This window comes from Trachypithecus francoisi, unplaced genomic scaffold (genome assembly GCF_009764315.1).
Source record: "Trachypithecus francoisi isolate TF-2019V2 unplaced genomic scaffold, Tfra_2.0 Lachesis_group15, whole genome shotgun sequence".
Lineage (NCBI taxonomy): Eukaryota > Metazoa > Chordata > Mammalia > Primates > Cercopithecidae > Trachypithecus > Trachypithecus francoisi.
In genome coordinates, this window is record NW_022681460.1 from 88611246 (window position 1) to 88631786 (window position 20541).

The window sequence follows — 20541 nt, forward strand, 5'->3', positions numbered from 1 at the left end:
AGCTGACCCACATTGTTCTGTGCGACTCTTGGTCTGTGCCCAGCCTCTTCCTGGGTGCTGTAGTAAATTCAGATTTAAACCACTGGCTAGTTATGTTGAGATGAATTCCATATCAAGAAAAAAGTTTCTTTTTTAAATTAAAAAAGTAATTCCACATTATTTTTTTCATCCCCAAAAGATCAACTAGTTTAGGGGAAGCTGTTTAATTACACATTCATTTGACTTACAATTTTAGACCCTGTCAGGATGTCCATTGCAAATTAAGATTTTGAAAATTATGAAATTTGAAATTGTTTTAAAAAATTGTAGAACCTATTTGGGAGCATATCCAACCTAGCATTTTCTTGATTTTTGTTATAAAGAGAGCAGACTGGGGAGGCTCACATATGAGGAATATTTAAGCCAGGCTCCCTCCCTCCCCCCTCCCTCCTTCCCTCCCTCCCTCCCCTCTCCCTCCATCCCCTCTCCCTCCCTCCCTCCCTCCCTCCCTCCCTCCCTCCCTCCCTCCCTTCCTTCCTTCCTTCCTTCCTTCGTTCCTTCCTTCCTTCCTTCCTTCCTTCCTTTCTTCCTCTGTCTGCTTACCTGCCTGCAACCTTGACCTCCTAGGTTCAAGTGATCCTCCCACCTCAGCCTCCTGAGTAGTGGGGACTACAGGCATGTACCACCATGCTCAACTATTTTTTTATTTTTTGTAGAGACAGGGAACAGTGGCTGACAAAATAGCCTTGCTGTTTTGCCAAGGCTGGTGTTGAACTCCTGGCCTCAAGTGATCCTCCCACCTTGGCCTTTCAAAGTGCTGGCATGAGCCACTATACCCAGCTAAATTCCTTTCCTGAAGTGAAATAATTCTATTTATTCGAGTTTATTCTGGAATGGACCAGCATAAAAAAGATTCTAGTACTTTAATTTTGATGCTTAGTTTTTTTTTAAACTAATTATATTTATTGAGTTCTTTGAGTGCCGGACACACTCCACATTTGTGGTCTCATTTAATACTTCAACAATAATATATGAGGCGAATTCTATGACTGAGTCGTATAGTGAATAAATAAACTGAGATTTCAGAAGGGTAAGCAGTTTGTTCCAAGTCATATGGCTATTTAGTGTTGGGATCTGCTCTGCTATTATTCACAGCTATATTCAGTTGCCCTGGGTGTTGTGTATCTTTCCAAAAACGTTGAAAGGGAGGTTCAGAAGTATTCAGTTATTTGTATTATGAGTCATTTTGAAACGGAGTAGAAAGATCATTTAGGAAAGTCCCATATGCCTTCTTGTCTGTCTATGGCTAGTTGCTCAGGAGAAAAGTCCACAATTATACAATTGTACTCAGTGATCATATTATTTTTTATCTACCTGCCTCATCAGAGACGTTGTGAATTGTCCCAGAGACAAGATAATCTTTTTGTTTCCATTCACCTGGGCTATTTTGGAGGCTAGTTTGTTATCCTCCTGCAGGAGTAATTTTATCCATGTAGTTCCTAGACTGTTGTCTAAATGGAAACAAGGTAGGTTTGTCAGCCAGTGTTGCCTAATGATGGCTTTAGGATAAAGTATCTTATCCCATATTAGCCTAAGAGATCTCTGACTTGGGATTTGGGGTGATTTAATACAAAATCATTCAAAGATTTCTTTCCGTCTTTTCTTTATGGTTTTTGGACTGCATACCTATGACTTTCTCTCCTGTGCTCAAGTATCTTCTTAGTATCTATAAGTAAAAGTTACTTACAAATGTCTGTTAAAAAAAACTCTTAGAGGCTGGGCATGGTAGCTCACCCCTGTAATCCCAGCACTTTGGGAGGCTGAGGCAGGAGGATTGTCTGAGCTCACGGGTTCGAGACCAGCCTGGACAACATGATGAAACCCTGTCTCTATCAAAAATAAAAAAAAATTAACCGGGTATGGTGGTGTGCACCTGTGATCCCAGCTACTCGGGAGGCTGAGGTGGGAGGATCACTTGAGCCTGGGAGGCAGAGGTTGCAAGGTGCTGAAATCTGAGATTGAGCCACTGCAGTCTAGCCTGGGTGACAGAGCAAAACCCTGCCTCAGAAACAAACAAACAAACAAACAAAACACAAAAAACCTCTTAGAAATGCCCTGGAATAAAAAGAATGAAATCCTGTCGTTTGCAACAGAATGGATGGATGTGGAGTTCGCTGTGGTAAGTGAAATATGCCAGGCACAGAAAAACAATATCACATGTGGGAGTTTCCAAAGTTGATCTCATGGAAGTAGAGAGTAGAATGTTAATTACCAGAGGCTGGGAAGGGTGTGTGTGGGTTGAGGGGTGGGGAGAGGGGATGAAGAGAAGTTGGTTGATCAGTACAAACATACAGTTAGATAGAAGGAACACGTTCTCGTGTTTGATAGCACAGTAGGGTGACTATAGTTAACAACAATGTATTGTATATTTCAAAGTAGCTAGAAGATTTGAAATGTTCCTAGTACAAATAATGGTAAATATTTGAGTAGATAAATATCTTACTTTGATCAATACATGTTGTATACATGTATCTAAATATCACATGTACCACAAATATGTACAAACATGTATTAATACAAATAGTTCAAGGAAATATGATGGAAATTGAATAATAAAGAATAAAGGATAAACTATTTAAAATAATATTAAAATCAGGGTAAAATAAACTATAGCTGCAAAATCATAAGACAATTAAATGAATATACCTGGATTAAGGAAATAAAATTTAATATAATAAAACTACTGAATAAAAATTAATAATAAAAATGTAAAAATAAAATTGAATAAACTACATTGAGTTAGGGGTGTGTGTGTGTGTGCGTGTGTGTATTTGTGAACACAACGTACCTGTATGGTAGGGGTAACATTGGTTTAGATTCATTTTGTACTTCATACCTGTGTTCAAAAGACTCAACCGAGCCCTTTGTGAGGATATTTTGACTTTGAAAATCTGGAATTGATGACTCACTTAAAATAGTTTTATCTTGGGACTGAAACAGGGACATAGGCATATTTTTGTATGATTCACATCAGAGCTGATAATCTTAATGGTTTGTAATGGGCTTAAATGATTCTACAATTTTATATAAAGCATGTTAAATTGTCAAGGCTCATTACTACATAACTATAAATGGACAGAGTTTTATAATAAGAAAAATGTACATTTGTTTAGCCATTGTCTCCTAGGAACTTCTCTCTATTATTACATTATTGCATTTGCAAAGACACCAAAGGTGCAGTTGGATTTATATATTGCAGTAGTAATTCCTAAAATATTTAATTTATATCAGGTTTTTAAACTTGAAAATGGAATCTATTCAAAATATATCCGAGTATTCGTACAATAAGAAGTTATCACAGTCTACCTATTTTGTAAATGAGGAGCAGTGTTTATTTTTCATTGGGGTTTTTGATTTTCTGTTTTGAGCATTTAAAACAAAATCCTTTGAAAATAGTAGTTGGTGATCGCAATGGTTTATGACAATTTTATCAAATTGTATTAGAAAACTCTAAGGAGCTGTGTTTTCAACCGTGCTTTTTCTCCTCCTGTCTTCCCTCCCTTTTTTCCTCCTCTTCCTTCCTTCCTTCCTTTCTTCCTTTTTGCATTGAGATAAGAACTTAAATAATATTACATCTTTCCACTATGTCTAAAAGAGTTGGAGGTGGAGAACAGTACATTTTCCATGAAAATGTCAGCCTGCCACATAGCTCTGCCTAGTAGCCAAACTGTTACTCATTTGGATTCTCTCTTGGCTTTACATTTGGAAACAATATTAGGTACTTATGATTGAAAAGGAGATCTCATGTTGAGTTTTATTGTGTTGGATGCACTTAAAGGAGATTTTGTAAAAGACCATTGCTTCATTAAGAACGGAAGAAAGAAAAACAAACAATTAGATCCAGCAAATGGTAGGATTTTTGATAGTTTAACATGACCATGTCTTGGGCATTTTCAGTTCATAATGAGGCTTGCCCTAACTAAAATGGCATTTCATTTCTGTTGATATGCTCTTGACATTATTGGTGACATCTGCTAAATTGTAAACTATCTATATATAGTTTACATACATATGCACATATATAGTATGCATATATATAGTTTACACATATATGTACATATATAGTATACATATATATACTTTACACATATATGTACATATATAGTATACACATATATAGTTTATATATGTATATATTAAATTGATTTCATTCTTACATCATCAGCTATGACCACCAGTTGAGCTGGAGAGATTGGAATCTAGTGTTTTATTTATTAAAAATGACGTTTTCAGACTGCTTAGCTTACAAAGATATTTTGTATTCTTTTTCAAAATATATTTTATTTATCGTGGATGCTTGTATTTTTTTTTTCAGTCTTTCATATAATTTTATTTTCTTCCTTCAACCATAATAATATGATATCCACATTTTGTCTTAACCGGTGGCTCTGTAAACACAGGCTTATCCATCCCACTTACAGGCAAGGGAAATGCTGCTTCTTGAAATGGTCCCACCATGGACCCTCTGGTCATCCAACCCAAGTCGCCTGGTTTTATCTTCACTCTACCGTGAGGCCACTTCATTGAATCTCATCCCAGACTTTAACTTTTCCATGGCTTCCATGATTTTGCCATGTTTTTCACATAGAGTGTGTCTGACCTTTACTGCATTGCCACCACCTTTGGGACCTTGAGCCTTCTTGTCAGCACTGTCACTCCCAGAGGCTGCTCCCCCTTTCCCCGCTTTTCCAGAACCACTTTTTCCTTTGGGCGGCATCTTGGAAGCTTGTTGTTGAACTCTGAACTGCTCGGATGCTTGTATTTTTAAGGCTACATATTTATTTAAAATTTATGAAGAACCCTGGAAAACATTCCCAACACAATACAAAGTCTACACATTTGCAAATAATTAAGAATATTTGGCCGAGCACGGTGGCTCATGCTTGTAATTCCATCTCTTTAGGAGGCCGAGGCAAGTGAATCACTTGAGGTCAGGAGTTAGAGACCAGATTGGCCAACATGGTGAAACCCTGTCTCTACTAAAAATACAAAAATTAGCCATGCATGATGGTGGGTGCCCGTAATCCCAGTACGCAGGAGGCTGAGGCAGGACAATTGCTTGAACCTGAGAGGCGGAGCTTGCAGTGAGCCGAGATCACACCATTGCACTCCAGCCTGGGTGACACAGCAAGACTCCATCTCAAAAAAAAAAAAAAAAAAAAAAGAAAGACAATTTTAAAAATCACGCGTTGACTCATAAAGATTTCTCTAAATGTTTATGTATGGGATGTGCTTTTTCTTTTTGGGAGACACCAGATATGTTCACGTCTCCAGGTTTCTGCCTGAGGGTGCATGGTGCCAGTTCAGAATCTAGCACACAGTAGGCTTCCTAATCCAAATTTTCCTGAATTAATGTCTCATTTTTCCTTACGTGGCTTGTTTTTTGCTAGGACAAATTCCTGCTTATATTTCAACGTCAAATCTTAAAGTCACCCTTTTGTGACTTTTCTTGTTCATTTTTTTTTAAAGCAGAATTAAATTTCTGTATGTGTGTTTTATACACTCTCATGCCAGCGCATAAGCTGCTTCATTCGTTATCGTGTCCTCTCTGTCTTTTCTGCTATTATTAAAGGTAGGTATTATATTTTAGTCTCATTGTATCATTAGTACTTAATATATTCTCTGATATAGAATGAACACTTGATAAATGCTTGTTCCATCAAGTAAAGTCAAAGACTTCAAAAGATGACTTGGGAGGACAACTAGCATCTATTGATTTCATAAAATATGTTAGTATCTTAATTAGTTACTTTATAATTCAATGCCCATATAATCTTTTAAATAATCTTTGGAGACCCAGCAGTTTGGGAGGCCAAGACAGGCGGATCACGAGGTCAGGAGATCGAGACCATCCTGGCTAACACGGTGAAACCCCGTCTCTACTAAAAAAATACAAAAATCTAGCCGGGCGAGGTGGTGGGCGCCTGTAGTCCCAGCTACTCGGGAGGCTGAGGCAGGAGAATGGCATAAACCCGGGAGGCGGAGCTTGCAGTGAGCTGAGATCCGGCCACTGCACTCCAGCCCGGGCGACAGAGCGGGGCGACAGAGCGAGACTCCGTCTCAAAAAAAAAAAAAAAAAAAAAAAAAAAAAAAAATCTTTGGAGAAAGAAGACACTATGTCTATTTACAGTCGAGGAAACTAAGGAGCTAAAAAGTATAGAATTAGGTTTTCTCCGCATCTGTCTCCTGTCAAAGCTGTATTAAGCTGCTTCCTGAGATTTTGAATTTCTATGGTTTTAGAGTCATTTCTTTCTTAACTAATTGGTAAGTGACTTGGTGGAGTGTACAATTTTCAAAACTAAGTTTCTTCCCTTAAATTCCTCATATTATATAAGCGTGCTCATTCAATATTCATCCATCAAGGTGATTCTATTATTCCCACAAGGAACCATTTCATCATCACAATTCCACCGAAAATCTCTTACAAACTGCTGAAATTTTCATTCTGATCTTTTATAAATAAAATTTCATGCTGAATAAGTGAATTCAAAAATGATAAAATGCCTATAGTTTAAAATTAACTTTATATTGCATTGATCATTATACAAATACATCTCATTATGGTTGATGTTCTCAGTCTATTTGATCTTTATTGTAAGTCTCTCAAGGTAGAAATTATCTAATTAATAATGCTCACTTCACTGAATAGAGTAAGTTTACATTCTGAGTCACTAAGGCAAACTTCTAGAAGAGCATCTAGAATTTTCTTTTTTAAACATAAATACCCCTTTACAACATTTCTCTGCTCCCATGTCTTCCCACTGGAATGCAATGGAATGCTTTGTAAAAAGATATATATTTTATGGATTAGATGATGGTGAAGTTTTTAGTTGTCAGATTTTACTTTGCTATAACTTTGGAAGTGGGACTATTACCTTTGTTTTATTGTAGTCTAATTAATAGGACAAGACCAGGAAGTATGAATCTTTATTTTTATCAAAAATCCAAGAAGATTTTTATATTGGCTATTAGCTCAGTTGCTTGGAATAATGTATTAGTCACCTGGAGATTATAGGCTTATCACCTGGTGGACCATAGCTTGAATTCTTTCTTGAGCAATCTTTGACATAGCCCCTGTCAGCTCTGTCACCAGGGAGGTAGGGCAAGGCTATGAGGATGGAAGTATACATTAATTAGCTACTTTGGAAAAGCAACTCGAAGTTCAGACTTCATGACCGTAGAATTCTAAGAATTTCCAGTTGGAAGGTACCTTAGGGTCATATGTTCCTGTCCCTCCTTTTAAGGATAATGAAATTGACATGCACAGAAGCTAAGTGACTTACCCTAGTTTACTAATAGCATAGGTTGGATTTAAGGTCTTAAATTTTCTTAACAAATGTACAGATCCTTCTTGATTTATGAAGGGATTACATCTCGATAAACCTATCATAAATGAAACATATTGTAAGTTGAAATACATTTAATACACCTAACATAATGAAAATTACGATCTAGCTTAGTCCACCTTAAATATGCTGAGAACATTTACATTAGCTTACAGTTGGGCAAAGTCATCTGACACAAAGCCTATTTTATAATAAAGTGTTGAATATCTCATGCAATGTATTGAATACTGTATTGAAAGTGAAAAGTAGGATGGCTGTATGATGGCTGTATGAGTACTCTAAGGACTGTTTATACTGAATATATATCACTTTTGCACCACTGTTAAGTAGAAAAATTGCAAGTCAACCCATCACAGGTTGGGGACCCTCTGAACTCTAGTCAGGATAGATAATTGAAATTCATTCTGAGTATTCAGTTGTTTGTAGGTTAACTTGTTGGTGTAACTTGTACTTGCTGTTAGTTTGTTTGGAATGACTGTTTACCACAGATCTTCACATTGACATATTTCTTCCAGTCATCCCAGTTCCTCCTCCCCTCTAGCACTCTGTATGACATTCCTAGATCTAACTGCCATTGCTTGTGGAACGTAGACTCCATGAACATTTCATTGTTTTTGCTGAACTCAGTATACTTAGAACAGTATCTACATTTACTATATATTTATTGAACAAGTTGAAAGAATAGATAATGACAGGCTTTAAACCTTGCTAGTCTACTAATGATGCGCATCTTTAGGTTGCTGTAATTGCTTTCTCCTAAGCTGGGGTACAATGCTTAGCCATGGAATCCTGCTATAATTCTGAGCAGCTAGTTCTTCAGTTGAAGAATGGACTCAGTCTTATCCCTGAGTGAGTAACTCCACTGAATTCTTAGGAAGCAGACTTGTCATTTCACAGTGTCCACAGATTCTCATATGATTTCTTATTTCACTGTGCATGGAAAGGATGATGCCACATGTTTTTTTGTTTGTTTGTTTTCTTGTGTTATTTTATTTTATTTTTTTGAGACGGAGTCTCTCTCTGTCACCAGGCTGGAGTGAAGTGGTGTCATCTTGGCTCACTGCAATCTCTGCCTCCCGAGTTTAAGTGATTCCCCTGCCTCAGCCTCCCGAGTAGCTGGGACTACCAAGCGCGCACCACCACGCCAAGCTAATTTTTTGTATTTTTTAGTAAAGATGGGGTTTCACCATGTTGGCCAGGATGGTCTCGATCTCCTGACCTCGTGATCTGCCCGTCTCAGCCTCCCATAGTGCTGGGATTACAGGCGTGAGCCACCGTGCCCGGTCCAAACGTTTTGTTTTATATTGTCTTGCTGATGGTCGTGGTTGGTCGTGGCTGTGTGGAGGTTACATGGAGGGAGGGCTTAAGGAGAAGGGACTACTTCTGGTGTGGCAGTCATCCAGGAATTGAAGACGATATCTAGCTTTACTTTGAGGAATACAGAAGTAATTAATCCATTCATTAAATGTATTTAATGAATGGATTAATTAAATCATAAAAAATAAAAATAATGTTCATATGTTACATTGTCTTTCTCCAAGAGGACATACTTCATTTGTCTGGGAAGGAGCACAGACATTATTGCTTTCTGATGTTGTGACATATCTTCTGTTTGTCAGCAATGGCACAAAGAAGTGTGCTTATTGATAGGGTTAATAGGAATGGCTCTTCAGCCATGAATGTAACTGCACCATATTTCCTGTGTTCCTAAATAGAAGGCAGGCAAGGGAGTGGTGTGGCTTAGAGTTTGGGATCTGGAGTCAGACTGCCTCAGTTAAAATCTTGGAACTATCATTACTGGCTGTGTGAACTTGGCTAAATTACATAACACCTCTTAAAGTATTCTTGTTTGTGGAGGTAATTATGGTGCTTTCTTTAAAGAGTTGTTGTGAGGGTTAAAAGAGATAATGCACACAAAGCACATAAGCACTCTCTGGCACATAGAGTGGCACTGAGTGTTAGCTATTACTGTTATTATTAATAAATCAATGCTAGCTCTACACCTTTAACATGTGCCTATTCAGTACTAATGCACATTAGAACACATGATGGGGAACTACATTAAAGGAAGATCATAATCTTTCAACTTATTCATGTGTTATGTTTTGAAAAGAGAACTTATGCCTCACCAGTTGCAGTGCTGGCTGTGTGGAAGAGTCCATTATCGAAAGACGGAAATTGAAGAGTACCAGGAAAAGTCAAGGCCCTGAAATCTTAAGTCTTATCAGTTTTTTAAAAAAGTGTTCCTTGATAGTTTTTACTTGAGTAGGGACATTATATATATAATTTCAGGCAAATCAAGAAAAAAAACTTTATAAGTCAACCTTATGCAGAAACAAATGTTTTTGTTTCACTTTTCCCACCAAAACATGGGTTAGAGAAAAGCCATTTTAATTACAAATGACAAGATGAGTGGCAAGATGTTCAGTCAAATGTTAGAAATACAATGTTTTTCATTGAAAATGTTACATCTTGTTCCTGTATGATTTTAAAGTTTTTAAAGATTTCATTCATTGTTTTCAAAGCAAAGAGCATTTGAAGAAGCTTTGTCTGTGAAGGAGTCCTGAGAGAGTTAGAAGAAGTTATAAGGATTAAGCTATATTTGAATTTTTCTGTTGGGTGCTGAGAAGAATAAAATGATAAGGTCCAGATGATGCTTTCAAAGGGATTATGGGATTGAATAAAATACTGTAAAAATAGCTTTAATAGAACAGTAGAAAGTGTTAGCTAATGAAAGAAAAATAGAATCAGTGTTCTCTGGGAGATGTTACTTCCAGCGACAGACCTCAAGGGGAGCTTTTAAAATGATATTTGAACTAGGCCTAGAAAACAAGTGAAGTTGATAAATACTGATATGAATTGAAGGCACATGAGGGAAAGGCATCTTCAACAAGTGACTTGAATGTGCAAGGACTAGAAATCAGAGGAGTAATTATGGGAAGAAATCAGAAGAATAATTGTGGGAAGCAGAAAGTCATAGTTTATTTCACCAAGAATACTAGTCCCAAGAGATAACATGCACACAGAGGTTTCTATGGTGATATTAGTTTTGGAAACATTGGGTACTATATCTGCCTCCTGGAAAGTTTTCAAACATTACAGATTAAAGATTCTGAACAGTCTTCTAGTAAGAAAATGTATTTAATGTTATTTATGCTAGTTTATTTAATTATGAAACCCTCTTTTTAAGCAAAATACATAAAAATGCTATGAAACAATTTATTGCCGATGCTGATTGCAAAATGTTAGCCTGTAAAGGTAGATGGAGTCAAGGTGGTAGAGTGCCTGAACATCAGAGTGAAGAGTCAGTGGGTGGATCTATGGAAACTTTCTCGTGAAAGCTTCCCAGATATATGGATGAGCCATGATCTGGTGTGTTTTTTAAGGAGGGTTAATCTGGAGACTGTGTGTGAGATGGGATGGATCAGAGACTTGGAGGAGATTTGTAGGGATGCATCCAATCGTAAGTCTTTTTTAGTAGACTAGGCTTGAGGTAACGTTGGTCTAACCTGGGATAGTTGTGGTAGTAGTAGGAAGAAAGTTATGAAAGGAAAGGAGTAGATGGAATTAGAGACTATTGTTCTAAGTGAAGTAACTCAGGAATGGAAAACCAAACATCGTATGTTCTCATTCTTATGTGGGAGCTAAGCTATGAGGATGCAAAGGCATAAGAATGATACATTAGCCTTTGGGGACTCGGGGGAAAGGGTAAGGGGTTGCGAGGGATAAAAGACTATACATTGGGGCCAGGCACTGTGGTTCACGCCTGTAATCCCAGCACTTTGGGAGGCTGAGGCAGACGGATCACCAGGACAGGAGATCGAGACCATCCTGGCTAACATGGTGAAACCACGTCTCTACTAAAAATACAAAAAATTAGCTGGGCATGGTGACACATGCCTGTAGTCCCAGCTACTCGGGACTTGAGACAAGAGAATCGCTTGAACCCGAGACGTGGAGGTTGCAGTGAGCCGAGATCGTGCCACTGCACTCCAGCCCGGTGACAGAGCGAGAGTCTGTCTTAAATAAATAAATAAATAAATAATTTTTTAAAAAAGACTACACATTGCGTATGGTGTACACTGCTTAGGTGATGGCTGCATCAAAATCTCAGAAATCACCACTAAAGAATTTATTCATGTAACCAAACACCACCTGTTCCCCAAAAACCTATGGAAATAAAAAGAAAGAAGAAAAGAAAACAAAAAAAAAAAAAAGGAAAGGAGGATAACTGGCAGTTCTTTGATGTTAGTTGTATGTGACTGATACATGGTTTTTAGATTCTTAAATGCATTTTTTTTTCACATTTTAACATATCTAAAATCAAGAAGTTTCTTAGCATTAGTCACTGTTTAACTATCAGCGTCCTTCATTCTTAATGGCGCATAAAGTAAGATTTACTGAAATATTGTTGTTAAGGATGTTTTTGAGGTAAAGCAATACAATAGTCTGAGAGTGACTTGGGGCTTAGCAGTTTCTAACAGCTGTTCTCTTTTCTGGAAGAGAAGTGACACCACAAGAGTATCCTCCAGCCTTTGGGCCAAATGAGATGCTGATTTGGATGAGAGAAAAAGGGTGAATGAACATCAGAACCAGAATTCCCTCATGACTTTTCCTGTTCTTCATAGGCTTTTTGACTTGTCAGTAAAAGAGAAGGAATCTTTCTGAACTTCCACATCTCACTTATTTTCTTACTAGCCTGATTTTATACAGCGTTGAATAGTGTAATTTTAAGCAAAATGCTGCTTTCTTGAGAGATGTGGGCTTCAGCCTTCATCTTCCAGATATTAACTTGACCAGATAAGCAAGCCTGAACTTCCTGTCTCAAAATGACTTTTCCACAACCGATATTCTTTCTCTGCACTATATCTTTGTCTGTAGCTGTAAAAATTAACCTTTAAAATTTTTATTTATTTATTAATGTTTTAAGAGACAGAGTCTCACTCTGTCACCCAGTCTAGAGTGTAGTGTTGTGATCATAGCTCACTGCAGCCTTGAACTCCAGGGCTCATGTGATCCTCCCACCTCAGCCTCCCAAGTAGCTGGGACTGCAGGCACCTGCCAGCATGCCTGCCTTTTTTTTTTTTTTTTTCTTTTTTTACTTTATGTAGGGACTAGGTGTCTCTCTGTGTTGACCAGGCTGGTCTTGAACTCCTGGCCTCAAGCAATCCTCCTGCCTTGGTCTCCCAAAGTGCTGGGTTTATAGGTGTAAGCCACCATACCCAGCCATAATAAACCTTTTTTTTTTTTTTTTTTTTGCACCACATATTATTTGCTATAGTTCTCTTAAGAGTCAATTAATCTATGTTATTTTTTAATTTTTTATTTATTGTATTTCTTTTTCGAAACAGACTTTCGCTCTGTCACCCAGGCTGGAGTGCAGTGGCGTGATCTTGGCTCACTGCTGCCTCCACCTCCCGGGTTCAAGTGATTCTCCTGCCTCAGTCTCACGAGTAGCTGGGATTACAGGCAGGTGCCACCACTCCTGGCTAAGTATTGTATTTTTAGTAGAGATGGGTTTCACTGTCTTGGTCAGGTTGGTCTCGAGCTCCTGACCTCATGATCCGTCTGCCTCTGCCTCCCAAAGTGCTGGGACTACAGGCGTGAGCCACTGCACCTGGCCAATCTATGTTACTTCTTAAAAAAGATTCAGATAAATTGAAATATGTGTTTACTATTATACATTATGTTCTTATGGTCTAAAGAACTCAAGAAATAGTTTTAAAATCGAGAATACACACGCTCATACACATACATAAAACCTAAAACAAAACTCCCCTGAACAAATGTAGATTCAACAAAATACTATAAAAAACCATAAAACATATTCAGTATAGAATTCTTAAATTGTTCTGACATATACATTTTTTGTATACCTGCGCAAATGTTACTGGCATTAAACTAATGATCCTATTTTCTTCTTCTCAAAAAAAGTCCTAGAAATCTGCTTGTGGTGGCTTGATGAAGTTTAGTAACTTCATAGAAGGTCAAGCTTTTAGAAACTTTTCCTTTATTATTTTTAGATTGTTAATGTGGCTAGGTCATGAGAAAACTCTGAAAATAGTTTTCCTTCATTGTTAATCACAGTTGTTGCATTACTAACCAGTGGTCAGATCCTGCACTAAGAACGAGAGACTAAAATTACAAATAGTTTCTTCTTTTTTAAATCAGAGATGCTGGACTTCCCAAATTTTTGTCAGGCAGATATATTCATTTGATTTTAGGTGCTTAGAAAAAGTTTATTCGTGGACAGAGTTTATAATTGCTAGAGATAGCTGAGCCTGTTTTAAGATGACTGTATGCCCATTTTGAGTTTGAACCACGTAGATTAGGGAGCGAAGAAGAGTCATTTTGAAAATTTTAGTGTTAGCTCAGTACTGGTAACTCACCAGGTTATTACGTTAGACATTTCAACCTCTTCTATTTTTTAATATTTCTAAACATCAGAAATGCTCATTTTATATATATATATCCATGAAATGTTGAAAACTATTTTGAGTTCTTTGGGAAAAAAGCATTCTCCCATGCTGTAACAAATGGTACCAATAATGTGAATCTTTTGATTATAAACAAAGATCAGACTATTTGGTAGGGAGAAAGGAGTATATTGGAAAGGTACCTGGGAATCTAATGAAGTCCAAAGATGAAGTGAGTAAAAAACAAGAAGCCATGGAGAGCTCAGGAATGCAGGCTGACCTCTGGAACAACTAGAAATGGGACACAGATCTCAATGATATCTTCATCTCACTTCCCTATTTCTCTTTGTGTGTTGGCTTCATTGTTTTCTTCTTTTTCTCCATGCGGTGGTATGACCATTGAGTTTCCTAGTGATTCAGCTTTTCACAGTAGAGTTATATTTGTTGGGAGAAGGTGGGCGAGAGTGAGTTTTTACTGATTAAAGATAGCACAATCAGTTTTTCTTCATTGTTAATCACAGTTGTTGCATTACTAACCAGTGGTCAGATCCTGCACTAAGAACGAGAGGCTAAAATTACAAATAGTTTCTTCTTTTTTAAATCAGAGATGCTGGACTTCCCAAATTTTTGTCAGGCAGATATATTCATTTGATTTTAGGTGCTTAGAAAAAGTTTATTCGTGGACAGAGTTTATAATTGCTAGAGATAGCTGAGCCTGTTAATATTTCTAAACATCAGAAATGCTCATTTCTGCAAGCATACCCATGCATGTGCACACATGCAGAAACTAAAATATTAAATGCATACCTGAAATAACATACTAAAAATGTGTGCATGAGGAAAAATAACGCATCATGAAAAATTAAACATAACCTTTCAACAACACAGTTTGAAAATACACAACACAAAAATACAGTTGTAGGCAGAGGGATCTCCCTGAAGAAATACAAAGCAGCTCTGTTGGCTCCTGGTTGCTGGCCAGGGCTCTTAGGTGGATGAGCCTTTGTATGTTGTTTAGCAATGTGTGTTTCTTACTTGAATGGACGTAGCCTCATGAATCATGAATTGTTAGTTTATTAGAGTAATGTGTTCTTATGAGCCGAACCAAAACATTAACAAAACTCAAACGCTTTTTACACCAGAAGGATTTTAAGAACACAATTTTAGCTTCTTTTAGATTGATTGCAGAACTCGAAGAAATATTATTTCATGATAATTCCATCATTTATAATTAACTCCTCTCTGCCATTTGTATGCTGATCCTTGTAATTCTGGGTAAAAGAGAAGAGCAGTACATTTTGGGTATATTGTGTAAGGTGGGAAGTGGAGAGGTGCTCTCTTGCGGAGTTACCGAGTCCTTCCTTCCTGAAATGAATTCTGATTCTGGAAAAGTGAATACTCGTGAAGAGTCATCTTGAATGATTTGTGAAAAATCTTGTTCTTATATTCAACGAGTTTTGAATCTTTGTCAGAGGAGTATTACCATTAGATTGAAAAAAAGGAAAATAAACAAATAATAAACACTTTAAAAATCTCCCTATTCTCTTATTCTCACTTTTAGGAAAAGAGACTGACTAATATCTTCTGCCACAAATACCAATGTTCTTAAAAATATTTATGGGACTGCTTTTGGCAACCAGCCCTATTTTATTTTCATATCCCCTTTTGCTCCCGTCTTTCCAAATTCATAAACTCCCAAATTGTACTTTCCAATTTTATTCCATGTGGTAAGATTTTTTCCCCCCAAACTTTATTGCTTTATGATTTTAAGATAAAATATTCTAATACGTTTCTTTACCAATTGATGTACTAAAAATACAGTGAATTTTTACTTGTTTATAAATGACATTAGGAAAAATATACCTGTCAGATTTGATCAATGTTGATTTTAAACAATATACAAAAGAAAGATTGTGTTTTTTATAAACAACTAGAAGCTAATGTAGGAAAGATGATATTGATGTTTAAGACATGCTGGCAAACCATAACATATAAATATCAAGTAGGCTATTTTACCAGGGCACAGAAGGTCTCCTCCAAATACCAAACTTGAATTTCATCATTTTATCCAGAGTTGAAATTGATTATACTGAGAATAACTGCTTAATTTCTATCTTTATCTCTGCCATTGTTTTTTGGTTCAAATCTAAGCTTCATGTTACACTGTTCTCCAGATACACTGTGTGTCTTTTTGTCTATACTGTCCCCACCACTAGAATGTCCTTCTTCAGCTTTAGTTGACAAAATCTTGTATGTTTATTCTTAGTACTGTCATTTTCATAAGTTCTTCCTGACCGTAAATGGCAAATGTAAAATTCCTGCTGCTCTCTAAATGGTCACATCACTTGGCTTGTACTTTCTGTTGTGTTAATAATTACCACGAGTTGCTTGGGTTGTCATTATGTATTTCTATGCCCAGGCTTCTCCAGGGAGCTCTAAGCATTCTGGGGGCAATGGTAAAGTCTCATTCATCAAAGCATGTTCCATATACCTAAAGTAAGGTCTGGGATTTAGTGGGTAGTAATTAAACATTTATTGATTGAAAACCAACAGTTGAGTCACAGATTAAAGAAGAAAAAATAGATATTTTAGTTTTCTGCTTGCAAGAATTTCATGCAAAATTGTGCAAATAATTCAGTTTAGAGCTTTGGGTTTATTTTATTGATTAATTTCCCTATGCGTAGAGAAAAGGATCATTCCAGGAATTTTAACCTCATTGAGACAATTTATATTTTTTCTTTCAATTTGATTCAGTTATTTGGGATGACTATTTTTCTCAACACACTTTATAGCCAAAGACAATGTTCCCATTCCTTTTTGGGGGAGAACAGGTAACACATTTTAAACAAAGTGCAAGGAAGGCTGAATACACTCGAAATAAGTTTGGAAAGGTAGTAGTCTAAACTCACAACATAGTAGATCTTATACATTTTCAATGCTTTACAGAGCTAGAGGGGATCATTACAGTGAAGTATTTCTGAGCAGGGATAGGCATCAAAAATAGGGGTGGAAAAAAAAAATGATGTAGACAAGAAAGTGGTTGAGATAAGTTCAGAGACACCTAAGCAACATTTAAAATTTGGTGGAGGTGTGATTTGTTCCTCAGTTTCCCCCTTGCTGCTTTTATTAGTGTTCTGGTCCTGAGGAGGAGGCTCAGGATCTGCATACAGTGGACATATGCTTATGGTAGATGCTTTAGGATAGTGGTCCACAACCTTTCTGGAGCCAGGAACTGGCTTCATGGAAGATCGTTTTTCCCCGGAAGAGGGTGAGGGGTTGGGGGGCTGGTTTAGGGAGGACACCGTTCCACCTCAGGTCATCAGGCATTAGTTAGATTCTCATAAGGAGCTCGCAACCTAGATCCCTCACATGTGCGCTTCATAATAGGCTTCACACTTTTCTCAGAATCTAATGCCTCAGCTGATCTGACACACGAGGCAGAGTCCAGGCAGTAATGTTCATTTGGCCAGTGCTCACTTCTTGCTGTGCAGCCCGGTTCCTAACAGGCCACAGACCTGTACTGCTCTGTGACCTGGGGATTGGGGACCTCTGCTTTAGGACATGCAGAACAAGTTTGTAATGAGGACTGGGACCTCTAGTTCAAACCACATTTTTCCTAAAGGTAACATTTTATTTGGAGTATTTGGAATTTTGAGGTGAGGAGTGCGGGGGGTGGGGTGGTTCGAAGGAACTGTGATTATGTTACAAATTAAACCTAATGAATTTTAGATGGTTAGACCTTTATGATAAATGGAATTCATAAAGCTAGCATTGGTAAAAATACATATCAACTTTTTGATGAGATACAGTGTCTAATAGAATGTTAGCATCTATCTTTGCATCTAAAAATAATTTAAAAACAAATAAATTCACTTGCACGTAGGCATTTTTACCTCTTTCATCTCTCTGTATATGGGTGGGAAGTAATGTGATACATTGCCTAGAATGTCAAGAGTGTGAGAGGAACTTGACATGGTTGCCGAGAATGTATCTGGGAATTAGACATGAAAAGGACCACGTTCCTTTTTCTTCTCATACCATGTAAGTAAGATTCCCTGTGGAATTCTGCTTGTTTCTCAGGGAGGAAAAGCAAACTCTGAGTTCCTGGCAGTATTATTAGCCATGAGAAAATTAAGGACAAAAATACCGTGACAAAAATACCGTGATGATCAAAGACATTTTCTTGTTATTAAGCAAATCGAAATAGAAGGCCCAGCTTCATTGCCTAATTATTACATGTTAGTGAAGTCAGAATGATTTATAATAGTGATAGACCCAGAAAGAACCTTTAATGACATGCCAACACATTAGTTTTCTTGTATTAAAGTGATCTGTACCTGTTGACATTATTAAATGACTCCCATGCTTTCCATTCTAACATGATTGCTTTTGAATTTGTATTATTAACCATTATATTTTTTTATGTACAAATAGTGTATAAACTTCTCTTTGGAGGTTCTGATATTTAATGGTCTATTCTTGGGAAAGGTTGCAGTGAGAATATTATGATCCATAGGGCAATTCTGAAATTACAGTTAGTGCTCTATTGTCTTCCTAGGCATGACTTTCATAGTGGCTTATCTTGTCCTGGTCTTTTAACTTCTTGGCTCTCTTATTCCTCACACATACCGTGTTTCTTTAATACCTGACTACTTGTTAAAACTAATGAGATTGTTTTGAAAATGTAAGTGTCAGCCCAAGAAAAAAAAGGAATTACTTCCCATGGCATGTAAGAATAGTATACAAAAAAAGGGGAAAATATAGATTTTAGATAAAATGTCCTACTTTACAGTATATATATACACATAAAATTATATAGATAATTATCTGAGGTAATTATAATAATATAGCGATATTACCTATATAATTATAGAATTATTATATCTATATAATTTTATTATATATAATTATTATATCTTTTATGTGTACAGCACAACACCAACAGTAGATCTGGTTTTAAACCTGAGTTAGTTTAGCTCTTTAACAACTCTTACCCAGACTATTGCTATCACATCTTTAAATTTTGTTTTTGTCCCTGTGGATGGCCTTCTACCGTCTATCCTGTATACTATTTTTTATATGTTAAAACAAGAATCTCACTGATGTACCTCACTACAAGGCAATCCAGGACACTCAGCATGGTATAAAAGCCAGTTGTTATTGAGTGTTGTTTACCTCTCCAGTTCTTATCTTAGTATTCCACTCTTCAACTTGATCCTGCTCATCAACAAAGTTAATGCTGCGTTAATCGTTAGTCATGCTGCTTTTGTACTTTTGTGTGTGTGTGTGTGTGTATGTGGTGATCGCCATTCTTCTTGCAAAAATTAGTTAATATGTCAGATCTTCTGTGAAGTCTTTGTTGACCATCCACCCAAGTGTAAGTGCTTATTAACCATGTATCCTATTGCTGCCTGTACACATGGCATATATTTCTCATAGTGTAATTATTTACTTCTATTTCTGTAGTCCTGTTTAGGACAGCCACTTTTCATCTCTGTGTTCCCCAAATTGAGTATAGTACTGATACTTTGCTAAATGTTTATTGAATTAAATTATTTCCCTTAACTAGATTTAGTGAGCTCTGATGTCACCTACAAATATATTATCAGCCCCAAACATTTAATCTCAACCATCAAAAATTTTGCACAACCACCATTTTTATCATATATATAGGAATGGATTTTTTTTATTTTATTTTCAGTTATTTTGAATAGTAATTTATTTAAGCCTTCCTATGTGTCATGGACCCTGCTGGTTTCAAACAGATTACTGTGATTGAGTGAATAAACATCAAGAATCTTTTATAGAGGGATTTAATATTATTGTAATCATAACTCTGGCTGGATTAGGGTTTGTTTATCATGCCATTATCTTCAACAAGGCTCATCTGCTGCCTCTTGGGTTCAGGTGCTGCTCAGTGGCTCCAGCCTGTTCTCTCTGAAGAGAGGAGAACTTAATAAATGGACATTATCCTCAAGAGTCATCTCTGCCAGAGGGCTTGGTGGAAGTGATTTGGGAGAATAATGTGTGTGTGTGTGTGGTTTTTTCTCACTGCATATCTCAAATGGCATGTTTTTCACCACTGAAAATAGGAAGATGATTCTTTTGTGTTTTTAAAAAATAATAGCTAACTTATTCATTAAAAGAAAAAGCATTCTTAATTGTGGCAATGGTTTTGTGGCCTTGGACATTAAGAACAAGTTATATTTTTATATGCTTCCTCATCCAGATTTTTCTCAAGATTAAAAACTAAGATTCCTAGAGAAAAACCTTTTTTTCTTTCAATTTTCACAAGAAACCTTGCCATTGGAGAATTCTGAGATCTTTGGGAGGAGCTTTGTACAGTGATCTATAGGCAATAGCTCTTGACTGTGTTTTCTGCCAGATTGTGCCAAACCTTGAATCATATAAGCAAGTGAGTGCAAATTAAAGAAATTTTATCAAAAAAAAAACCACACAAGATTACCTGATTTTGTAATACTTCCCTAATCTAGACTTATGCTTCTGAAGAGTCCCTGCCATTTCTTCATTCCGCGATGTCATCAAGACCCCTGTTACTTTTGTTTGAAAAGTACACAAGTTTTGGAATCAGATAACACGTTTCAGTTCACCAATTAATAGCTATCTGACCTTGGCCAAATCAGTGAACTGTTCTTTAAAGCAGTTTTCTGAGGTGTAAAATGAGAACTTTTTCATTGACCTTGTTTGTAAATATTAAATGAAATTGAATGTTTATATTA

At 36.7% G+C, this 20541-nt stretch overlaps 1 protein-coding gene and 1 pseudogene across 7 annotated transcripts in view; one reads left to right on the forward strand and one right to left on the reverse strand.

Moving 5' to 3' along the window:
- Positions 1–20541, forward strand: part of PTPRK (protein tyrosine phosphatase receptor type K) — a 572798-nt gene that overhangs the window by 86083 nt on the left and 466174 nt on the right. The gene's annotated exons all lie outside the window — the stretch shown is intronic.
- On the reverse strand, positions 4354–4963 carry LOC117097552 (annotated as a pseudogene).